Raw genomic sequence first — 11750 nt, forward strand, 5'->3', positions numbered from 1 at the left:
GTTGTTCAAAAACGCTTTATTTCGCCAAGACAATGCGTTTCTCACTGTTACATGCATTTGAATGGGAAACTCACCCGAGACAAAGTATAGGTTTTCATTATGTGAATAATTTTAAAATCTTAGCTCAAACGGCCAAGACATTGTGATTCTCACTGTTACATGCATTTGAATGGGAAACTCGCCTCAGACAAAGTATAGGTTTTCATTATGTGAATAATTTTAAAATCTTAGCTCAAACGGCTGCAAAACCTGTTTGCCCAGCACGGAGATATTGAGTTTTATAAGATAAAGCCATAAACATGTGTGTCTGAGACCTCTATCAAAAGTTACAGCGATTTATATGAAGTTGTTCAAAAACGCTTTATTTCGCCAAGACAATGCGTTTCTCACTGTTACATGCATTTGAATGGGAAACTCGCCTGAAAAAAAGTATAGGTTTTCATTATGTGAATAATTTTAAAATCTTAGCTCAAACGGCTGCAAAACCTGTTTGCCCAGCACGGAGATATTGAGTTTTATAAGATAAAGCCATAAACATGTGTGTCTGAGTCTTCTATCAAAAGTTACAGCGATTTATATGAATTTGTTCAAAAATGCTTTCTTTCGCCAAGACAATGCGTTTCTCACTGTTACAAGCACATATTTTCTCTGCTTTGTCTAACCTCTGCAGAGCCTCTGTCAAGAAAAACATATCTGTAAGCATAAAACAAATACACATTTCATAACACGTCACTGGACAAACCTCGGTCAGTTGATTTCCTCTGTGCAGTGCAGACGAACATCAGTCAGCAAGTCAAGGCTGTGAGATGGACTGGTGTCCTTTGTGACTCTGCTGGTTCTTCTGAGGAAACACCACCGTCTCTCCACACCGTCACCATCTGTGAGCACAAACTGCTGCTCTGCCAGCATGTAGGAATCACATATCACACACACAGGGGTGAAGAAACATTAGAGCTCAACTTTGGATACTTTTAGATCTAAACAGATCAAACTAGCTCTTAGTTTCAACAATCAGTGAGCAGACAAACAATGATACCATACTGATTCTATATGAATACAATATGGTATTTTCAATACAGGTGTCAAATTAATTTATTAAAACTAATACAGATATATGTATATATATTTTTTTTGATAAATTCGTTTGCTAAATTATAAGAATATATTTTTTTTTTCATTTAACTATTGCAACTGAAAGAAATTAAATATTGAACAAAAATATATTGTCACATTCTGAGCATGCTCAGCATGCTGAAAGACTTGAAGTTGCTACAGATTTTAAGAAGTGATAATTATAGGGAAAAAACTTCTCTTTTTCTTCTGTTTAATCAAACATTTGATGCCTTAGATGTCTCAGTCCTATAGACTACAACTAAGCTGAAGCTTGGATTTGGCTGCAGGTGCCCCTGTACATCCTTCTCAGCAGCACACATGTGGGTACCATTTAATCACACTTCTTCCTGAGCTTTGCTTCATCACAAGACCAAAGGTGGCATCCCGTGTCACAGTCTTATCATCATCCAGAAGAAACATTTGAAGAAACATCATGGAGAAGAAACATTTACGCGCCTCCTGGTTTTGCTTTCTGATCCTGCAAAAAGACTGAGGACAACAAAGCCCAGAGAACACGAGATACACAACATCCAACATTCAGACTCAACAGCCTCCATAAATGAAGAGCACCAGGTTGGTTCAGTTATAGTAGATATGAGCATACTTCACATTACTGGGTATGAATAATAATCAAGAGACAAACTTTGAAGATGCAGAGCATGATGTCCCATCATCAGACTGTAAACAAACATCCACCAGGCTTCTTTGTTGGATCTCCTATCAGGGATCAGTAGCGTGTATTAACCTGTGGATCAGCAGTCACTGAAATATTACTGTTTCAGATAAGAAATCTAGCACATAAAAGCCAGGGTAGGAGGGATCTCTGCAAACTGACTTACCTCTGCAAGTGTGAAGCTCAACAAAAATCTGACTCTCCAGTCACTGACAAACAAAAACCTCCAGCTGGGAGATAGAAAACGCTGTCTGGGTCTTGCTGGATGTTGCTGGTCAGAGTCCACACATTAGCAGAGTGCTTCTTGGTCCCACTGACCCATGTGGACAGTGACTGTGGAGAACTGTTCTGGAAAACATAAAAGAGAATTAAAATAACAAAAAGCCAAAGAGGATTTCCACAAAGACTATCTTGGAATCAGCAATCAAAAAAAAACACTGGTTCATATTTCAATTAAATATGAACAGATTCCTTAAATGTACGCAGTTCAGATCTGATTTAATTTAATTTCCTTCACACAGCACATTCGTCCAGGCTGACAGGTAAACATAGAATTAATCTCAGGTAACATGACTCATAGTAGAGATTCAGTAAGAAAGATTGCAGGCTCTAATATTATTACCACACAATCCAAGGACACACCAACAGCTCAGATTTCTAGAACTATTTAAACAAATGTCTTTTGAATATTCAATTCAGTGGGGTGGGGGGTGTCGTGGAATTTTTTAAATAAAGTCTGCAACACAGAAAGAGCTGTGATCAAGCTATTTATTACTGCGCACAGGAGAGCAAACACACATCAAACATTACAGTTCAGTCATGTCAGCTCTGCCACAGAAGTTGTGCTCCTACTCCTTTATGCATTCCAAGGAAGAGGGAGGAAGTTACAAACTGATCCTACCACACTTCACGTGTCTCGCTATGAAACCTAAAGCCTAAACCTTTGTGCCCTTGGCCTTATCAGCACCTGTAAAGGGAGTTGTTTTCTCAAACTGCTGAAGTAAGTTCATCTAGTTTTAGAACCTTTCACTGAACAGTCTATAACAGTGTCATAAGCACTTAAATACTTTAAATGAGAATAACAGAAAATTTCTATTACAGGAGCTAGAGCCTGTCCCAGTAGTCATAGGTAGAGCACACCTGGACAGGTCACCAGTCTGTCAGAGGACTAACACAGATGCAGCCTGACTCAATCCTAAATGTTCAGCACACAGAGACACAGAGGTGCTGTTTAAAGTTTAGTGTTAACTTGAGTCACTGATCATTTGCAGTATTACAGAGTCTGGCAGTCTTTGCATGATGTCCACGTCACTGTACGTTTCTAGCTGACTCTCAGGTGTGACAGGTGTGCCAGCAGGAAAGAGTAATAATAGCCTGCATCCTGAGGTTTTTCATGCAGGATTAAAGGAGCCAGGCTTTGTTCACACAGCTAGGATTGTATTTTACATTGACCCTGGGTCAGTATAAGTATCATACAGTTTAAACGAAGCACTGAAACTTGCACATATTTATTACAGATGCACTGAAGCTAATCGAGATATTTGCTGTCAATCTGTGGCTGCGATTAAACAGTTTACTGGAAACTTTATTAACTAGTAACTTCGTCAGTCATAACAGAAGCTAATATTTCTGTGCTAACATCGTTTAAACAGTAACAGCTTTACTCCAATATAAGCTAACGTTTACACCGTAACTTTAAGCTAGCACCATAAAGACGGTAAAACACGTAATAACATCTACAAATGCATCTTAAAGCTGTTATATTAGCACTCGGTGTATTACTAACATAAGCACATTAACATTATTGACACTCGCTGACTTTTAATAGTCGTTCTATAAATGCTGTCCGTTTAAACGGTCTTACCTGTAAACACTGCTGTATCCACCGGATTCCAGCCAGAGTGAATTCTGGAGTCTTCCCACGCTCCTGTTAGTGATCCTCCATCTGGATGGATGATAACAACCTTCTGAACAATCTAGCAGGAGCTGGTCCATATCTATGGGACTGATTTGTGCTAATAACGCCCAATTGTATGGACTGATAACAGCGGGTGAATAAAGTCACCCAGTCGCTAGCTGTGCCATTACCCAACATACACCAGCACAATATTAGGCACAGCACCACGATAGACATTTTCAGTGGTTTTGAATGCAGGACATGGTTATCTTACCTTGTAAAATGCATGACAATAAAACAGCTAACCACCATAAAATGGTATTGTGTGTGTATGTGCATGTGTGTGCGTGTGTGTGTGTGTGTGTGAGAGAGAGAGAGGGGGGGGGGGGGGAGAGATCAAAGGCGTGCGTTTATGTTTTTTCTTGATCAAGAGTGTGCCTCCTCTCTCTTATTGGATATGGTGTAGCATGTTTATTCAGGTGCACCTTTGAAGTCTATGAGAATACTTTGCAGCCTGGTCTGAGTGGTCATTTCTGCACAGACACAATGAAGCGTGCACTCAGTTTAGAGGAGGCTGTTGCTGCAGTTTTGCACTCTCCACAAGCAGTGGAGATACTTCTGACAGCGAAGAAGAATTTTTGCCAGGCACCGAGGAGCTTTGCAGCTCATGTGCGGAGGAGGAGAAGGAGAAGGAGGAAGAAGAGCAGGAGGAAGAGACAAGACTGGAGGATGGCCAGTGGAGATCTAAAAATGGAGAAATCATGTGGCAACCCACACATGAAGAGGTCCTGCCATTTTTTCCTCCTCCCATTTTAACCCCAGGACCAACCCATTATGCAATTCATAGGATCAGCAGCCCTGTGTGCACTTTCCATCTTTTTTTTGCAGAGGACATTATGCAGCTAATCCTGCATTTCACCAACCTGCAGGGCAACAGGTCAGTAAAAGACTGGAAGGACATAGATGAGGAGGAGTTGCAGGCTTACATGGGGCTTGTGATGCTGGCTGGCCTGTACAGGTCTCACATGAAACGACAACAAGCCTGTGGGATGGGGAGACAGGGCTCTTCTGTTTCCTGCTACCATGTCAAAAAAAAAGATTTGAGCAAATTAATCGGGCAGTAAGATTCGATAATCGTCTCTCCCGTCCAGGTCGCTACAAGGGGGATATGGCTGTGGTTTCCTACATCCCCAAGCAAAGAAAAAATGTTGTCTTATTGGGCACCAGGCACCGTGAGCTACAAGTCCAGGACTCTGGGAAGAGAAAGCCCCACATCATCCTGGATTATAACAAATCCAAAGGGGCTGTGGATCATCTGGACCAGGTAAGAACAATTATAAGTCATTTATTTGCCAAATTGTTTATCGTTTCTCATTGTCATAACTGATAAAGTCAGATAATGTGATTATGATAGTTTTGATATGAGATGATAGTTTTAGAATATGAGAGTTTTGATAGTTACAGATAGGAGGGGGGCCCACAGGCGGAAGGATCTATGAAGTTAATGAAAAAACTCTTTATTTCACCATGTTAGTGCGTTACTCGCTATTACATGCATTTGAATGGAGTTCTCGCCAGACGCAAAGTATAAGTTTTCATTATGTGAATAACTTGAAAATCTTATCTCAAACAGCTTTAAAACCTGTTTGCCCAGCACGGGGATATTGAGTTCTATAAGATAAAGCCATAAACATGCGCGAAAGAAAGCGTTTTTCATCAACTTCATAGATCTTGCTGTAACTTTTGATAGAAGACTCAGATACACATGTTTATGGCTTTATCTTATAGAACTCAAGGTCCCCGTGTTGGGAAAACAGGTTTCGCAGCTGTTTGACCTAAGATTTCCAAGTTATTCACATAATGAAAACCTATACTTTGTTTCGGTCGCGTTCCCCATTCAAATGCATGTAACAGTGAGAAACGCACTGTCTTGGCGAAAGAAAGCGTTTTTGTACAACTTCATATAAATAGCTGTAACTTTTGATAGAAGACTCGGATACACATGTTTATGGCTTTAACTTATAGAACTCAAGGTCCCCGTGCTGGGAAAAATGATTTTGCAGCTGTTTGAGCTAAGATTTCCAAGTTATTCACATAATGAAAACCTATACTTTGTGTCGGTCGAGTTCCCCATTCAAATGCATGTAACAGTGAGAAACGCATTGTCTTGGCGAAAGAAAGCGTTTTTGGACAACTTCATATAAATCAATGTAACTTTTGATAGGAGACTCGGATACACATGTTTATGGCTTTATCTTATAGAACTCAAGATCCCCGTGCTGGGAAAAAGGGTTTTGCAACTGTTTGACTTAAGATTTTCAATTTATTCACATAATGAAAACCTATACTTTGTTTCGGTCGCGTTCCCCATTCAAATGCATGTAACAGTGAGAAACGCACTGTCTTGGCGAAATAAAGCGTTTTTCAACAACTTCATATAAATCGCTGTAACTTTTGATAGAAGACTCAGACAAACATGTTTATGGCTTTATCTTATAAAACTCAATATCCCCGTGCTGGGCAAACAGGTTTTGCAGCCGTTTGAGCTAAGATTTTAAAATTATTCACATAATGAAAACCTATACTTTGTCTCGGGTGAGTTTCCCATTCAAATGCATGTAACAGTGAGAAACGCATTGTCTTGGCGAAAGAAAGCGTTTTTGAACAACTTCATATAAATCGCTGTAACTTTTGATAGAAGACTCAGACAAACATGTTCATGGCTTTATCTTATAAAACTCAATATCTCCGTGCTGGGCAAACAGGTTTTGCAGCCGTTTGAGCTAAGATTTTAAAATTATTCACATAATGAAAACCTATACTTTGTCTCGGGCGAGTTTCCCATTCAAATGCATGTAACAGTGAGAAACACACTGTCTTGGCGAAATAAAGCGTTTTTGAACAACTTCATATAAATCGCTGTAACTTTTGATAGAGGACTCAGAAACACATGTTTATGGCTTTATCTTATAAAACTCAATATCTCCGTGCTGGGCAAACAGGTTTTGCAGCCATTTGAGCTAAGATTTTAAAATTATTCACATAATGAAAACCTATACTTTGTTTCAGGCGAGTTCCCCATTCAAATGCATGTAACAGTGAGAAACGCACTGTCTTGGCGAAAGAAAGCGTTTTTGTACAACTTCATATAAATAGCTGTAACTTTTGATAGAAGACTCGGATACACATGTTTATGGCTTTTTCTTATAGAACTCAAGGTCCCCGTGCTGGGAAAACAGGATTTGCAGCTGTTTGACCTAAGATTTCCAAGTTATTCACATAATGAAAACCTATACTTTGTTTCGGTCGCGTTCCCCATTCAAATGCATGTAACAGTGAGAAACGCACTGTCTTGGCGAAAGAAAGCGTTTTTGTACAACTTCATATAAATAGCTGTAACTTTTGATAGAAGACTCGGATACACATGTTTATGGCTTTAACTTATAGAACTCAAGGTCCCCGTGCTGGGAAAAATGATTTTGCAGCTGTTTGAGCTAAGATTTCCAAGTTATTCACATAATGAAAACCTATACTTTGTGTCGGTCGAGTTCCCCATTCAAATGCATGTAACAGTGAGAAACGCATTGTCTTGGCGAAAGAAAGCGTTTTTGGACAACTTCATATAAATCAATGTAACTTTTGATAGGAGACTCGGATACACATGTTTATGGCTTTATCTTATAGAACTCAAGATCCCCGTGCTGGGAAAAAGGGTTTTGCAACTGTTTGACTTAAGATTTTCAATTTATTCACATAATGAAAACCTATACTTTGTTTCGGTCGCGTTCCCCATTCAAATGCATGTAACAGTGAGAAACGCACTGTCTTGGCGAAATAAAGCGTTTTTCAACAACTTCATATAAATCGCTGTAACTTTTGATAGAAGACTCAGACAAACATGTTTATGGCTTTATCTTATAAAACTCAATATCCCCGTGCTGGGCAAACAGGTTTTGCAGCCGTTTGAGCTAAGATTTTAAAATTATTCACATAATGAAAACCTATACTTTGTCTCGGGTGAGTTTCCCATTCAAATGCATGTAACAGTGAGAAACGCATTGTCTTGGCGAAAGAAAGCGTTTTTGAACAACTTCATATAAATCGCTGTAACTTTTGATAGAAGACTCAGACAAACATGTTCATGGCTTTATCTTATAAAACTCAATATCTCCGTGCTGGGCAAACAGGTTTTGCAGCCGTTTGAGCTAAGATTTTAAAATTATTCACATAATGAAAACCTATACTTTGTCTCGGGCGAGTTTCCCATTCAAATGCATGTAACAGTGAGAAACACACTGTCTTGGCGAAATAAAGCGTTTTTGAACAACTTCATATAAATCGCTGTAACTTTTGATAGAGGACTCAGAAACACATGTTTATGGCTTTATCTTATAAAACTCAATATCTCCGTGCTGGGCAAACAGGTTTTGCAGCCATTTGAGCTAAGATTTTAAAATTATTCACATAATGAAAACCTATACTTTGTTTCAGGCGAGTTCCCCATTCAAATGCATGTAACAGTGAGAAACGCACTGTCTTGGCGAAAGAAAGCGTTTTTGTACAACTTCATATAAATAGCTGTAACTTTTGATAGAAGACTCGGATACACATGTTTATGGCTTTTTCTTATAGAACTCAAGGTCCCCGTGCTGGGAAAACAGGATTTGCAGCTGTTTGAGCTAAGATTTTCAAGTTATACACATAATGAAAACCTATACTTTGTTTCGGTCGAGTTCCCCATTCAAATGCATGTAACAGTGAGAAACGCACTGTCTTGGCGAAAGAAAGCGTTTTTGTACAACTTCATATAAATAGCTGTAACTTTTGCTAGAAGACTCGGATACACATGTTTATGGCTTTATCTTATAGAACTCAAGGTCCCCGTGCTGGGAAAAAAGGTTTTGCAGCTGTTTGAGCTAAGATTTCCAAGTTATACACATAATGAAAACCTATACTTTGTTTCGGTCGAGTTCCCCATTCAAATGCATGTAACAGTGAGAAACGCACTGTCTTGGCGAAAGAAAGCGTTTTTGTACAACTTCATATAAATAGCTGTAACTTTTGATAGAAGACTCGGATACACATGTTTATGGCTTTTTCTTATAGAACTCAAGGTCCCCGTGCTGGGAAAAAAGGTTTTGCAGCCGTTTGAGCTAAGATTTTAAAATTATTCACATAATGAAAACCTATACTTTGTCTCGGGCGAGTTTCCCATTCAAATGCATGTAACAGTGAGAAACGCATTGTCTTGGCGAAATAAAGCGTTTTTGAACAACTTCATATAAATCGCTGTAACTTTTGATAGAGGACTCAGAAACACATGTTTATGGCTTTATCTTATAAAACTCAATATCTCCGTGCTGGGCAAACAGGTTTTGCAGCCGTTTGAGCTAAGATTTTAAAATTATTCACATAATGAAAACCTATACTTTGTCTCGGGTGAGTTTCCCATTCAAATGCATGTAACAGTGAGAAACGCATTGTATTGGCGAAATAAAGCGTTTTTGAACAACTTCATATAAATCGCTGTAACTTTTGATAGAAGACTCGGATACACATGTTTATGGCTTTTTCTTATAGAACTCAAGGTCCCCGTGCTGGGAAAACAGGATTTGCAGCTGGTTGAGCTAAGATTTTCAAGTTATACACATAATGAAAACCTATACTTTGTTTCGGTCGAGTTCCCCATTCAAATGCATGTAACAGTGAGAAACGCACTGTCTTGGCGAAAGAAAGCGTTTTTGTACAACTTCATATAAATAGCTGTAACTTTTGCTAGAAGACTCGGATACACATGTTTATGGCTTTATCTTATAGAACTCAATATCTCCGTGCTGGGCAAACAGGTTTTGCAGCTGTTTGAGCTAAGATTTCCAAGTTATTCACATAATGAAAACCTATACTTTGTCTCGGGTGAGTTCCCCATTCAAATGCATGTAACAGTGAGAAACGCATTGTATTGGCGAAATAAAGCGTTTTTGAACAACTTCATATAAATCGCTGTAACTTTTGATAGAAGACTCAGACAAACATGTTTATGGCTTTATCTTATAAAACTCAATATCTCCGTGCTGGGCAAACAGGTTTTGCAGCTGTTTGAGCTAAGATTTCCAAGTTATTCACATAATGAAAACCTATACTTTGTTTCGGTCGAGTTCCCCATTCAAATGCATGTAACAGTGAGAAACGCACTGTCTTGGCGAAAGAAATCGTTTTTGTACAACTTCATATAAATCAATGTAACTTTTGATAGGAGACTCGGATACACATGTTTATGGCTTTATCTTATAGAACTCAAGGTCCCCGTGCTGGGAACACAGGTTTTGCAGCTGTTTGAGCTAAGATTTCCAAGTTATTCACATAATGAAAACCTATACTTTGTTTCGGTCGAGTTCCCCATTCAAATGCATGTAACAGTGAGAAACGCACTGTCTTGGCGAAAGAAAGCGTTTTTGTACAACTTCACATGAATAGCTGTAACTTTTGATAGGAGACTCGGATACACATGTTTATGGCTTTATCTTATAGAACTCAAGGTCCCCGTGCTGGGAACACAGGTTTTGCAGCTGTTTGAGCTAAGATTTCCAAGTTATTCACATAATGAAAACCTATACTTTGTTTCGGTCGAGTTCCCCATTCAAATGCATGTAACAGTGAGAAACGCACTGTCTTGGCGAAAGAAAGCGTTTTTGTACAACTTCATATAAATCAATGTAACTTTTGATAGGAGACTCGGATACACATGTTTATGGCTTTATCTTATAGAACTCAAGGTCCCCGTGCTGGGAACACAGGTTTTGCAGCTGTTTGAGCTAAGATTTCCAAGTTATTCACATAATGAAAACCTATACTTTGTTTCGGTCGAGTTCCCCATTCAAATGCATGTAACAGTGAGAAACGCACTGTCTTGGCGAAAGAAAGCGTTTTTGTACAATTTCATATGAATAGCTGTAACTTTTGATAGAAGACTCAGACAAACATGTTTATGGCTTTAACTTATAGAACTCAAGGTCCCCGTGCTGGGAACACAGGTTTTGCAGCTGTTTGAGCTAAGATTTCCAAGTTATTCACATAATGAAAACCTATACTTTGTTTCGGTCGAGTTCCCCATTCAAATGCATGTAACAGTGAGAAACGCACTGTCTTGGCGAAAGAAAGCGTTTTTGTACAACTTCATATAAATCAATGTAACTTTTGATAGGAGACTCGGATACACATGTTTATGGCTTTATCTTATAGAACTCAAGGTCCCCGTGCTGGGAACACAGGTTTTGCAGCTGTTTGAGCTAAGATTTCCAAGTTATTCACATAATGAAAACCTATACTTTGTTTCGGTCGAGTTCCCCATTCAAATGCATGTAACAGTGAGAAACGCACTGTCTTGGCGAAAGAAAGCGTTTTTGTACAACTTCATATGAATAGCTGTAACTTTTGATAGAAGACTCAGACAAACATGTTTATGGCTTTAACTTATAGAACTCAAGGTCCCCGTGTTGGGAAAACAGGTTTTGCAACTGTTTGAGCTAAGATTTCCAAGTTATTCACATAATGAAAACCTATACTTTGTTTCGGTCGAGTTCCCCATTCAAATGCATGTAATAGTGAGAAACGCACTGTCTTGGCGAAAGAAAGCGTTTTTGTACAACTTCATATAAATCAATGTAACTTTTGATAGGAGACTCGGATACACATGTTTATGGCTTTATCTTATAGAACTCAAGGTCCCTGTGCTGGGAACACAGGTTTTGCAGCTGTTTGAGCTAAGATTTCCAAGTTATTCACATAATGAAAACCTATACTTTGTTTCGGTCGAGTTCCCCATTCAAATGCATGTAACAGTGAGAAACGCACTGTCTTGGCGAAAGAAAGCGTTTTTGTACAACTTCATATAAATCAATGTAACTTTTGATAGGAGACTCGGATACACATGTTTATGGCTTTATCTTATAGAACTCAAGGTCCCCGTGCTGGGAACACAGGTTTTGCAGCTGTTTGAGCTAAGATTTCCAAGTTATTCACATAATGAAAACCTATACTTTGTTTCGGTCGAGTTCCCCATTCAAATGC

At 38.9% G+C, this 11750-nt stretch overlaps 1 long non-coding RNA gene across 1 annotated transcript; it reads right to left on the reverse strand.

Moving 5' to 3' along the window:
* Positions 1-742: 742 nt before the first annotated feature.
* LOC145426059 (uncharacterized) lies at positions 743-3856 on the reverse strand. Its single transcript, XR_013906830.1, has 3 exons — positions 3651-3856; positions 1953-2134; positions 743-1858 (listed from the first exon to the last, which is right to left on the reverse strand). It is a non-coding gene; the product is annotated as an uncharacterized LOC145426059 (long non-coding RNA).
* Positions 3857-11750: the final 7894 nt, after the last annotated feature.

This window comes from Astatotilapia calliptera, chromosome 3 (assembly GCF_964374335.1).
Source record: "Astatotilapia calliptera chromosome 3, fAstCal68.1, whole genome shotgun sequence".
Lineage (NCBI taxonomy): Eukaryota > Metazoa > Chordata > Actinopteri > Cichliformes > Cichlidae > Astatotilapia > Astatotilapia calliptera.